This window comes from Phalangium opilio, unplaced genomic scaffold (genome assembly GCF_054372755.1).
Source record: "Phalangium opilio isolate 3A_F unplaced genomic scaffold, DU_Popi_V2 ptg000113l_1, whole genome shotgun sequence".
Classification (NCBI taxonomy): domain Eukaryota; kingdom Metazoa; phylum Arthropoda; class Arachnida; order Opiliones; family Phalangiidae; genus Phalangium; species Phalangium opilio.
The window spans coordinates 2479217-2493193 of NW_028324209.1; the positions used below are offsets into that span (position 1 = coordinate 2479217).

Here is a 13977-nt window from a genome sequence, read left to right on the forward strand (position 1 = left end):
GGCCATTTCGCCAAAAAACAAGAGCTAACAGGGTATTTCCCTTTCGCGTGCCTAAAAGGACATAAAGAAGCGCGGAAGGTCCGGAACTACGAACCATCCTCGAACGGAAATGGTCCAAAAAAGGATAGAACGCATTCGGAGAAAAAGAATTGGCGCTGGTTGCTATGACAACGTTTGAAAGAAGAGGAGAGAACTAGACTGGGGCGAGAGCCCAACCTTGTTTAGGACGACGTGAAACGGAGTGGGCCACTCAGGCACGTTCTACCTTACCAATTGACTCGATATAGCTCGCCCTCTTTTCTTTGGGGTACCTATATATCCCGCTCCTTTTTTTACCGCCAAATGATCTAATGGGACCTGTGGGGGAATGAATGAACCCCCTTAAAAAGCCCCAAACCCTATGCCTAACCCCCTAGAAACTTCAGAGTTGTTGGGGTAAAAAAAAATCCCGAGTTTAACAACCCCTATGAGTAGGGTATCTTTTGTAAAATGGGTTATAATTAGTTTTGTCGGGAGTAAAAGGGTTACGAGGGGGATATTTTCGATGATGACGACAAAAATTATCTTGATTTATAAATATTGTATTGATTAAAAATAGGTTAGCTAAGCTTATTTCAAGTGCAGGAATTTTTTAAACTGTTTTTTGTGTAGCGTAATGTATTTTCAGGATATACTTTGAGGTTTTGTGTGAAAAGCTCGAATTTAGTAATGCCAAAGGCAATGGGGTGCGTGAAAGCCCAGTATGATGTTTCATATTCTATTCAGTTTCTTTGGTCGACCAATCATTGAATTACTTTAATATTATTAATTTCGCTCCGACGAAAATAGACAATTTAGCTTCTGAAACATGGATCTGGGATTATGCTAGAATATTAACGGTTCTTGAAGATTTTCATAGCATTTGCAGTGCAAACCTGCTGGTAAATGTGAATCAGCTTGACTTTGTAGAAATTCTTAAAATGCCCTGACTTTCATTTTGGAATTCCCTGACTTTTTTCCAGGTTTTCCCAGGCGAGATTCGACCTAGCGTACGACTATTGACCAGTAAATATTTCGTTAGCTAAGACAGAGTTCATAAGCTCACTTCACTTTCATTTATTTCAACTTGCTTTTGGTATTACTTGTTAATGATTGAATATCCTCCTTTTCTTTAGCCCCTATATGTAAAACGTAGTTCTACACGAGGCTTAACTAGACAAAATCTAGGAGTTTAGATTCGAGATGTACATAGACGGATTAAATAGAACCCCTATCACTAAAAACGAACCTACGAAGGGGAGAAGAAGGAAAAAAAGTTTCAATGGAGTCTGCATGGCGCGGATACTCGCTACTTCCAATGAAGCTGAGAAGAAAGGACTCGGGGAGTTTGGGTGTTTGGGAGCGGGATGAAAAAAGGGGCAGGTGTGACATTCGCCAGAGAAGGAGGGAGGGGGGGGGGTGAGGATGAAGAAGGAGATATAATGAAAAACCATCGGCTGGCCACGGAGATGGAGGGTGCTCTCTATAGAAAGAAACCCACCGTGGAAGGGTCATACGACTATATAGGGGAAACGTGTTAAACTAGCCAAGACAGGGCTAGTAGAGGAGCCAAACCTTTTCCTATCCTCTCTTTGGACGTAAGCCAAGGGGTCAAGCATTCAAGGACACTTTCAAATTGTTTACAGCAAACACGGAACCCAGGTTTAATTACTCAAAATAATAATAATAATCTTAATTCCTCATCAGGGTTGTAACAAAATTTTCACTCTAAAATTTATTACGTCTCATGATTTTTCCCTGACAATTTTAGGTCAAAAAAAAAAAAAAGGTCACTGATGACACTCTTTAAGAATACAATTTTTATAAAAGAACTCTTAATTCGCAATGCTGTACATTCAACGTTGCAATTTTCGTAAACCGGAGCAATATTCCCCAATAAAATCATACTCCTTGATTTTTCCAGGTTTTCCCTGATGTGAGACAACCCTTTTCCCTGACTTTAAAGATTTATTCGCGGACATAATATCCCTCAATTCTACAAATTCTCTCTGAATTTCATTATATATTTTAAATCCCAACAACAAAACCTCCCCAAAATAAAACTAACAATGAAGGGTCAAGAGATTTGTTATTCCAAAATACTCGAAAAAATCTTTCAAACTCAAGTTTGATATACACAATCCTTTAGGTCTTACCCCTATACTTCTGGACTGTTTTTTGGGGGTAAAAAAAAAAAGGCCCAGAAAAAAATTGTTCCCGTTCCGTTCTTTCGCCATCCCAAGAAGTAAAGAGAGGAAATAAAAAAGTTGGAAGTGTATCTAATCCCAGAGAAGAAAAGAGAGCGACCGCACTATCACGGCCTATTGGCCCTTCTCCTTTTCAAAAACTTTACACAAAAGACGAACCCAAGGGGGAGGGGGTAAAAAAAAGGGGGGAGGAAAGGGATGCGGCGCATGATACAGGGAGCCGGATTTTTTTCCTTGAAAGACACTCACACGTGACAAGACCTATTGTATTTTTATTTTTTTATTTTTTTTTCGTATACCCCAAGTTCGGATAAAAAGGAGGCCCAAGAGCAAAGCTACAGCGGATCCTAGCATCCCTTCTCTTCGTTAAAGGCAATTTTACACCAGAGAAAGCAATAATTACCTAACAGAGATTTTTTTTTGCTTCTTTCCTCACCGGTTATATTGCTAACTCCTATCTTTATTACGTTGGTAAAGGTGGCTTTTGGTTTCATCCAGGGGTCATTGGGTCAGATGAGCTTAAATGATCCGGGATCGAATAGTTAATTACCGCCAATTAAAAGAAATACAGCTGGGATTTACAAAAAGGTACCGTGATACTAAATTTCATGGGTAAATTAGAATATATTCATGATAATTTTTTTCATTCAAAACGCTTTTCTTCATCTAAATTGCTAATAAATCAACCAATGAAATCGAATACCCAGTCCAATAACAACTTCGTATAGGGGACAGGGCTATTCAATTACAAAATACATAATATACAAATTCCATTCGCAGGAAATGCCACTTAAAAATCATAGACCCCCAAAACCAGAAGAAAAAACACCCAAATTCATAAAGTCGACCAAGTTCGCGAGGCCAAAAAACATGAATAGGAAAAAAAAAATGCATCCGACACTATAAATTTCCCATTTTACATCAAGATAATCTAAAGAAACGCTAGTACGAGCAAGCTTGAATTTCCATTCCAGGGTATTCCAACCCACATGTGTTATAAAGCCTTCGTTCAATTATTAAATTCTATAAGGGTACCATATGGGGTACCCCATCCAAGGTAACAATATTTTGAAAGAATTCGAGGGACCAAATTCACTTGAGGTAGGTATATAAGGGAAAAAAAAATTCTAGCAGACTGCAGTACCGCAATGGGGCGTTAGGGGAAGACCGTTTTTCGTGGTCATTGAAGCGCGGGACACCTTGAACGGCCGTATAGGGGGCCCCAAGATATAAACATCCCGGGACAAGCGGGGCCCATGAGAAAGGATAAATAGGACATCGGTGAACGATCTAAAGGACGCTACCAGGGACAAAGGACCGCCAGAAATACTGGAAATAAGTAGGAGGGTTTACCAAAAAGATGCACATGCTGGTATGTATAAAAAATATAGTTCGGAGATTCACAAAGGCCTACTGTAGTGATCTCGAGATCAGGAGATCAGATAAAATGGATGATGGTGGTGGTGGTGGTACTGCTTAAGCGGTGGACGCATGCTGGGACAGTCACTTCAGCCGAAATTATTTACATCATGGCGTATACAGGGTGTTTCTGATAAGTCTGCCATAAATTAAGGGGGATGGTCCTTGTCCGATTTTGAGTCGAAAATGATAACTTATATGGCATTTTGCCCTCCGTTTTAGGACTTATGATTTGAGTGTTTTAGGGATGACCCCTTCATTAAATTAGCATTGTCTTTCAGTTTCTTAATTAAAATCTGAAAAGTACTCTAAACATAACTTGAAATCGGTCATAGAATATTTTCGACTCAATATCGCTCAAAGAACATCCTCTTAATTTATGGCAGACTTATCTGAAACACCCTGTATAGGCCATGATGTAAATATCCACCAAAAGATAAAACTGAAGAGCAGAACTGGCGCGTTTGCTTCAACTTCACCGTATTTGCTTCTGATACAATGTAATCTTCTATGTAATGTTGCAAATTTCTTTTTTTTTTCTCTCTCTCTCTTCTGCATCTTTCGAAATTTGAGGAGAGAGAGGAATGGAGAGAAGAAGTATTGAAAAACCGGTCCGAGTCGAATTTTTTTAGCTACCTTGTTAAAATATGATCAAAGGTAACAAACAGGCCCCTAATTTGAATCGACGGTTTAGGTTAAAGTAGTGCAATGACTCGGTTATAATTGAATGTCTATAAGACTTCTTAAAAGTTTTAACTTTTATCCTTATGGGTGCGTCCAATTTAACATCAAGTTAAATCACCGGATAATTTTTGAAAGCGCGCTTTGAACTTCTTCAAATCAGCGATTTTAAGCGCAGTTATTTCTAATTTGATGGACTTTCTTTATCGTCTCTGACAAGTTTGAAAATTTTCATACTAAACTTGAAAAAGCGTGTATTCTTTTTATGTAAGTAACTTTAATTTTAGCTAATAATTAAAATATAGCTTTAATAACGCATTTAATTTGTTAACTAGTTTACTAAGTTGGTATAAATACCTAATTAATAACAATTATAATCTTAAAAATCAGTGCTGAAAAATTACGGTAGACTTTATCACAAAAATAACCCGTAGAGTTGCGTGCACCGATGTTTACAAGCTTTACATTTCTGGAGAAATTTATAAAAAGAAGAGCGTAGAAAACACAGCTCTTACCGATGTTTAAGACTTTAAAATAGCATCTTCAATTAATTTCAAAAGATAGTCTCGGAGTCTCACGCAGTGAGGGCGCGAAAGCGGAGACTTATTTTTTTTTTTTTAAAAAGAAAAAGACTTTCGCTTTCAAGATGATGAAAAACATTTGAGTGAAAGAAGCGGTTTTCCGTATACAAGAAAAAGAGCGGAAAATAAGAAAAATATAGAGTCTTCCGGTGGAAAAACGGTGCCACGAGAACTACCAAGCTTATACGCCTGAAAATAACAACCTTACGAAAGATAGGGATGAATTTCACTTAAAATCAGGCATCTAAAAAAAATAGGGGAACAATAAAGAACGTTGTTCAAATTGCCTTCAGTTGGGATATGTATTGTATAAACCCTGATTAATTATTGCCACCAAAAAAGAGTCCCAAGTTTAAAACATTTCTTTTTAAATTTAAAAAAAAAAAAAAGGAAAAGGAATATAAGAGGGAGTATTTCAAGAACTAGTCGATTTTGAAAAACTTCTCGGTCGGTCTTTTCGACAAAGGAATGCATAATAAAAGTTATCTTTTTTTCTCTCTCTCTTTCGGAGGTGCATGGAAAAACTAAGGAGAAGAAATATTGTGGAAACCTTCTTCTGAAGTTTCGAAGATAGATTGTGCCAGTTAAAAGAAGAAAAAAAGGTTGCTAGTTGCGAGAGTAAAATGAGGATGGTTCTAGTTTAGTTTCGATTCTCTTAAAAGAAACCAGTTTCAAAATTTTTCAAATTGGAAGCAACCCAAAACAAGAACGACTTCACTTCTCCGCATCGAGTTTAAAGGTTCGTCGACGGTTCTATATGGGGATCTCGATTTAAAAATGGTAGGCTTTTAAAAGCTTAAAAGACCCCGGGATAGACTGAAATTACGTTGCATTCGCACATATATATACATACCCAAAACAAGAAAATAATTCTAAATTATATTAATTAAATTATTCCCTCTAAGTAAACATTAATACTTAAAGTTAGTTTTAAATTTACTAATTCAGTAAGAATGACGATCCCATTTGTGAATAATTAAAGCGACGAAGATTGATTAATACCTTAATTACCGCGTTTCTACATTCAATTTCGCCTAAGCCTTGCTGCCCCAACTGATGATTTCAAATACGCAATACCAGAAGTGAGACGAGACTAGAAGTGAAGGGCTCTAGCATTGGTAGTAGATCCTGGCACTAGTGAACAAATTTGAGGATTTTATGCCGCTTCCCACGCGCCTACACTACTGAGAAAAAAATTGGTCGAGTTCCAAAAACATTTCCTACCCCGTTCCCCTCAACCTAAAGCCGCGGAACACGGACGCGGCTCCTTGAATCTAGTTCGGCCGTCTACCGCCACGAGCGTCTCACGTTTAGGAGGGAAAATTCAGAAACCGCTACTAGAGGGCCAACCGTTCTTGTGTTATCAAGAATATTCACTTTCGCCGAGTGAAGAATTTGGTTTGCTCAGTACTTCTGGTCTCATCTCACTTCTGGCAATACTTTGTGACGATGTGAACGCGTCTATATTTTGTCTTCAACGCGATGAGTGTCGGAATGAAAAAAAAAAATAAAAAACCACTCCAGTTTTTCAGAGTCGGCCGGGAATGTATATAAAAAAAAAAGAAAAACAAGGAGCATAGAATATGTGAAAAAGGGGAGATGGGATCGTATCGTATCGTAAAACATAGCTCGCGCGAGAAAAAAAAAGATTAAATTAGTTTTTCGCGGAACTATTCAAGCAAATAAGACTCGTGTTTCTTTTCTATATATATATATATATACGCTTCTTCCGCGGGATTGAAGCCATCCCAACGAGAGAAAAGCGAGTTTCTAAGTTTAGGCAGTAAAGAGAAAAAATACTTTTTATTCGCCTTTTTACACATCCTTCCCGATTGCAGCCACTTCCCAGTAAGGAAGAATAAAAAATAACAACTAATATGAATTGAACTTGCGTATAAATTGTTAGCCGATAAAGGCGGTTTCATCCTGCGTATACAATCTCTCTCAAAGATACTCTATGAAAATTCTCAAAGTACCCACGTCTCTACAAAAATTCTCAGAGTACCCGCGCCTCTACAAAAATTCTCAAAGTACCCGCGCCTCTACAAAAATTCTCAAAGTGCCCGCGTATCTACAAAAATTCTCAAAGTGCCCGCGTATCTACAAAAATTCTCAAAGTACCCGCGTATCTACAAAAATTCTCAAAGTACCCGCGTATCTACAACAATTCTCAAAGTACCCACGTCTCTACAACAATTCTCAAAGTACCCACGTCTCTAGAAAAAAATTCTCAAAGTACCCACGTCTCTACAAAACATTCTCGGAAGTCATGCGTCACCTCTAAAACTTTAGAAATTCTGCGATTCCTTCACCTCAAAAACCCTCTAAAACTTCCACGTATGAAATTTTTCCAGGCGAATCCCTGAACAACCAAAAAAATTTCAATTTGCGGCCTCGAAAAACTACCATACGCTGAAGATAGGTGAACTGTACAATGGCTTTTATAAGATGAAGGAAAGAAAATAGGCATTTCCGTAAAAAAGTAAAAACTCATCCAATTCCACGACAAAAATAGACCTAATTCTGGACAGGTTGCTCTTAGGGGTCTCTTCGTCCCCAGAGGATAAAAATTCCTGTACTGTAAGAGGGTAAGACAAGGCCTCTTTCTAAAACAAAGGTTTGGCGGGCAATTGCTTCAGAATACCATACTGATGTTGATGTATAAGAAGTTACAAGGCCCATTGAACAAAACCGGCAAAGGCAATAACGAATAAAAAAAATAAACAGGCTAGGAACGCGGCGCGCGCGCGTAAAAAATGGTGGTGTAACCTTACTTGACAGGCCCTGATGTTTAGCGTAGAGTGACAATGGACAACGTTGTGGCAGCAGACACGCCATCAGACGAAGGAAGGCGAATGGTTAAAGGGACATCCCCCTCGATGTCACAGAGTTCAGCGTATCTGTTCTATGTCCCTCTCGCTTGACTTGACACCTGTAAAAACACAACAAATAGGACCTCACCATTAGTTTACTAATAGGCCACACATCAAGATTGCCTACAAAAACAGTATCATCAATTCGGTATAATTATGTCGCTTTCAGTTAAGTTAACCAAGATTGTAACATTGTAAAATTGCTCCAGGTGAACGAGTTAACTACGATCGAGTTTTGTTTCACAAAACACACGCGCGCCCGATTAAACTTTAATTTCAATTAGTAAACATTATTTAGCCATATCATATCCATTTTAATGAGATATTCATTTCCGCTCGGGAATTTCTCCATCCCACGAACTGTATTAAAGCTATAATTAAATTAAGGACTCGTAGTTCGGCGTTCTCAATTAAAAACTAATTAATTTTCGATCATGGTGCTTGTTTATATAGGTGCAAAGATTTAACGACAAGTTTAAATAACAGTCTGGAGAAAATTGCTAGACATTCGTAAGACGATAAAACAAAGTACGAACAATTTCAGACAATACTCCTCATTCAATTTATGAAAGTCAGAAAATTTGTACGTAATAAATATACAACACCTGGATTCTTATATGTAACGCGAAACGATAGTACGATACCACTGCGTACACTCTTTATAGGGCAGGGTTAAAGGTGTCAAATCCAGGAATTTCCTTTCCACCCCATCTTTAAAGGAGTTCTCAACATCACCTTAGAGTAGGAAAAGAAAGCTACGAGGGTCGCATTGGCTTTAACAACGGTCTAAAGTTACTTTGACTATATCAGACATCGACTAGGGGTATTTTCGATAGACTCCCAGTGGAGGCTTCGCGCCGTCGCTTCTATTTGACACAAGAGGGCGTGGTAGCGTATGGTCTAGGCTATAAAAGGAAATACTGGTGCTGCGAGGCAAAGCTTCTATTTTTCCGACACTAATATGCCAATGTGTTTGGATGGAACCGAGCCTCGAAGCCGCGTGCCCACCAATATATGGCTACCCACACTGTGACATCTTAACAAAGGGTGGCGCGACAACGGCTTCCTTTTTATATCAGAAAGTATCACGACGTGTAAACGGTCAAAATGGATCCTCAGCCGCGACGGAAGGGCTTACAAGTGATAACGTTTAAGGGAAGAAAATTATTATTCTAATAGAGAAACATCTTTTCTAACGATTTACCCAAAGACGCTTGTTTATTTAGAATTCCAATAACCTTTTCCCACCATTCTTAATATAATAACCGAGGCTTAGAACCTAGTCTTGACAAGTATTTGTCAGCGAGTTTTCAAAAAATCAAAGGCACCCTTCTAAGGGCTACACCATGCACTGGGCCATGGAAAAATTTGGTTATTTGAAACCCTCAAGACAGGCAGCGGCGCGGCACTTCTACGCGCGTTACTGTTCTTAAAGTTTTACACGAAGAGCTCTTCCGAAAGAGGGACGGACACAAGCCTATTTTTTTAATCTCAATAACACATGTGTGGGGAAAATGAGAGGGGTTGGGTTGGCCCCATATGCCTAAGCAACAAAACCGTTTTATTTTTTAGGACCTTGATGACAGGATATCACAAAGGATGGTGGCGCTATATATTTATAGGACCATGCGTGGAGTTACATGGTTTCGGCACCATATTTTGGGTTGTCCATCTATGATATAAAAAAGGGGGTAGGAATGCGTGTTGTTCCGGTCATGAAGAACCATTATTTGTCTTATAACGAGCCTCCATTCCTTTACGTACACGATCGCCAATCGTTAAATATAGCTGGGGGATATTTGTACAGAATGGTAAATACACGTCTGCTGGTGAAGACAGTCCATGGTATCGTACATATCCTCGAATGCCTACTCTACTCTACGATATATCCAACGACAGGCCAATTTCATAAGAAAACCGCGCGAATTATTCTCACGTTTTGGGTTAGTTGTAAAACTTAAATACGTTGAAGTTGAAGTCTTTCTCATCGAAACAGTCCATCACCGGACACCGTACGCTTCTAGGGCTTATTTTTTTAAGCGTCCATTTCCACTATTGCGCTCGGTGATATTTTACACTTCCGGTTGCTTGTCCGCGTTATATTTCCGTTGGTTGGACAAAAATACCCCGTACTTATCGCACCCTTACTTATACTCTTACTGATGTAGTATACGAGACTTAAATGTGGTAGCTAGGACAGTTACGGAAAGAGGGTGTACGTAAACATGGCCTGTTTAATGTCATTACCAAAAAGTATATATCCTAAAGATTGTTTGCCCAATATGGCGGGAAGAGGAAAGAACTTGGAGAAGAAAAAATGAACCACAGAGCTGATGATGGTATCTTTGTCGGTGTGATAGCTCGCGTCGCGTGTATGCCTTGACGCCATCTTATTTTTTAAAGTGTGCACTGTCTGTGTGGGGTGAGGTAAAAAACGTCTGCGTGATATACTGGAGGACAATACGAGTCTTAAAGTCAAAGTGAACAAAGTTATAATTACACGTGTGTTAGCGGTTAACGTTCTCAAATGTTAAACCTCACGGAGATTTTGATGAAATTCCTGTTCTAAATTAGTGTCAACAAAGAGGGTATAAAGGGCAGAAGGCTTGTGTTCTCGCTTTTAAAGTTTTCCTCTAAGCTTCCGGTGTGCGCGTGCATCTTTCTCTGCCCTCTTATTGGTTGAAATACAGTGAACCGGATAAGAAACAAATAGGAAAGCGAGAATTCCCAAAATGCCTTACCGAAGTTGCTAGCTTCACTTCAACTTCATTATACCCTCTTTGGATTTATGGCTTGAATAGTATAAATTTGACCCGTTTTTTTTTGCCTTCGAGTTGGAAGAGGAACTGCGGAGGAGTTACAAGATCATACCCAAGCGGATAAAAAGTTGCGCGATGCCACAAAAAGGTGGTCTGAATGCTATCAATGTACCAAAGGTATATTTTCCAGTAGCTTTACCGAACAACAAATATAAATAGAATGGAATTCCTCCACAATTTTGTCACGGAACACTAATGAATTATTTGAAACGTCCTCCTTAACAACTTAATATACATTTTTTTTTAGTTTAGTTTCCTTCACATATCCTTTAAAGGGGGGGGGGGGGGGTTGATAGAAAGGCGTCTGTTATTGGGGCTCGATGTCATCACCATTCAGACCGAGCGTGTAAAAAAATTCATCGTCCGAAAAAGCTGCATAATGGTCCTTTTCTGGGGTAGTTCTCTCTCTCTCTCTCTGCTTTGCCTTCTTTCCCAAATCGGCGTGGCCGGAAATGCGTGTGACAGGACCGCATCACTCTCGGCTTTTTCTCCCTCCCTCTCCTCTTCATCCCTGCCTCTAAGAGTCCCCCTTATTCTTACACATACACCTCGGTCGCACCCTCCTCTCCTAGATCTTCTTTTCTTTTATCATGCCTCCCAAAGAAAATGTGTGAGGGGGAAAACCCCTCCAAAATTCTTTTTTTTTAGCTATACTCCCTGAGAAATTTAGTTCAGCACTTTTTCTTACCATCTTAATGGTCGTTTGCAAAATAGCCCCCGATCCCCCTGGCCAGGGGGATAAGAAGGAAGAGGGGGATGATTTCTTTTTTTTGGTCTAAAGCAATTTTTAATCGATAATTCAAAGGACAATTTGGGGTAAAAATCGTCAGAGTTAATATTAATATTAAACAATACTTTTGTTTTATTTCTAAATTTAACCTGCGAGTTAAGGGTCTGCAAATTTCTCTCAAATTCAGGGCCGGATTAAGGGGGCACTGGCCCCCGGGCGCAAGGCTTGATGGGGGCGCATTGAGTTCAGCTATTCCCCCTTAGGGACATTTGCTGTTCCGTTTTTTCCGACTTAAGGGGGCGCACACTATCTCGGTCCCCGGGTGCAAAATTGCTTAATCCGGCCCTGCTCAAATTCTATTACCCATAATGCACAAGTAAAAACAAATATATTTACAAGAAAGTGGCGCTCTTTAATTGGTGGATGAAAGAATTCCATATAGTGCCCAGTATGATGTAAATTTACAAATCCACAATACTATTAAGTTATATTATTTAATTTCTTCCAAACAAAAACGGTTCTGACTCTTGTGTGACTTTAGAATATTTTTGGTTCTTGGAGTGAGGTTATAATTTAGATTTCGTATTGCAGCCCTATAGCTGGTAATTGCAATTGCTACAATTCGTTTTCTACTTGGGAGGCAGTAAATCTTTGTTTCGTTGGCTCAGAACGTAACTGTCTCACTTTCTGTTATTTTAACTTGTCTTTGATACAAGCAACAACCGAAGGGAGCATGCTGCCGCATTCTTGTAGAAGCGAAGTTAAAGTTAGTCTTAAAACCTGTCCGCGTGTCTGTCTCGCGAAGTTGAGATTACATCAATCTAAAACGATTTTCCACAGTCGCGGCGCGCCAAAACAAAAGAACCCGTATATTCTAGAGAAAGGGTGGGTGCCAGAGCGTCTCCAGGGCGTTCAACACGAGGATGGGCTGGCCATAAGCTTTATAAACGTTAGGATACCCCGGGGGGGGGAAGCGGTAGAAAGCCAGAGCTAAGAGTGGTTGGAGCCACTAATGACGATTTGAAACAGAAGAGACGTCGCTCGCAACTAGCTCCCAAACAAAGCCCAATATAATTTGGCCTCGACTTTCTGAACGAGAAACAAGAGAAAGAGAAGGGGTAGATGATTCTATATGAATAAACGAATTCTAACATGAATCTCGTACCATATATGGAAGACTTTATAAGGCTTTAAACTTCTAAATCGGATTTTAAGCGCAATATTCAAGGGAAAACTAAGAAAATTCATAGTATGGGACATATAGACGATAAAAGGTCGCCGATGGTCAAATGACCTTTGAAACAAACGTCATAAAAGACAGACGAAGCCGATTTTATTTATACTTCGTGTTCAATGTCAAACCGGGAACTATGTAGAAGGCTTCCAACGCTATATTCTTTCACCTCTATCCCGCATTCTCCGTAATTCACCATTTCCCAACGGACAGAGTACAAATGCAGCCCATTCTTTGAGTCCCTTGCAAACGTTGTCGAGTTACAGTTAAAGCCAGGCTTGGAAAAGGTCCCGCAAGTCATATTGGGGATGGTCAGGTTACTCGGGTCGATTTGAGGGCCTCCAGAAGTCGAGCTTTAATTAATTAAAAGTCGTCCAAGCCGAACGCGCGTATTCGCTAAGCCCGGCCGCTCATCAAAACTAATGCAAAAATGGATAAATCAAAAGCTTTAGATCTGATTAGACCCCTTTTCGCCCCGCGTTGCAGTTTCCAAGGGGATGCCAGGGGTTCAAATGCGGGGGGGGCGCTTAAAATGACTCCCCCCCTCTTTTATATTAAAAGATAGAAGTTAGGAAAACGACGTCTCTAGGGGCGTACTAGGGAGGTGTTGAAAGATTAGGCGCGAAAAGCCCAGCAATATTCGCGGGCGCGCGGGCTTGCCTTTATGTATAGGAAAATCATAGCAAGGGGGTAACCACTAACCAAGCCATCGAATACTGGCGCGCCGCGACTCTTATCTTAAAAACATTACGTTCTTTAGGGCTAATGACTCGAAGCGACGCTTCAGTGCCGATTTACCCTTCGTTCCCGCCAAAAATCAGAATCAAAAATGGCGCGCTTATTTCCAATTGGAATATTATTTAGAAATGAGAATTACGTCCCCCTTCCCCCTACAAGCTCTGGCAATATCTTAAAATTCACTCTCAGTATGGCAAACCGTTAACGTGGGAAGTGGAAGGGGGGTGGGGAGGTCACCCGAAGAGCCCCTTTGAGAAATGACCCTAGAGATAGATTGAACCTCGCTCGACTTATCCACCAGAAATCATCATGATTTTCCAGAGATACGTAACGTAAATAATAAAATTACTTTGGAAAATTCAGATCGAGATCGTGCCAATTTCATGTCATTTTCGGTTTTATATTTCCATCTAATGACATCTGACTTTGATTTGGGAAAGGTTGAAGTTTAATTAGAGTTTGCTGGAAAGTTTCGGGACTCTTGGTTGTCTAATATGATCCCAGTTCGGAAACAACATACACAGAAACGAACACAAAGGGGCCAGGCCACGCTCCTGCGTGTTGGTTTCTCTGGAAGTATTTTCCAAAATGCTCTACAAATGGGAAACGATTCTTAACTAAACAAATTTTATTTCTATTTGTTTTCAAAGATCATGAGCGGAAGGCTATATAATGTT

General features: G+C 39.7%; 1 protein-coding gene across 5 annotated transcripts in view; it reads right to left on the reverse strand.

Annotated features, from left to right (window-relative positions):
* pxb (putative Hedgehog signaling attenuator pxb) overlaps positions 1 to 13977 on the reverse strand; it is a 317882-nt gene that overhangs the window by 157145 nt on the left and 146760 nt on the right. For all 5 annotated transcript variants that reach the window (XM_089852717.1, XM_089852722.1, XM_089852715.1 and 2 more), the window contains one exon: positions 7681 to 7838. The gene's annotated coding sequence lies outside the window, so the exon portion shown is untranslated. The remainder of the gene's footprint in view (positions 1 to 7680; positions 7839 to 13977) is intronic.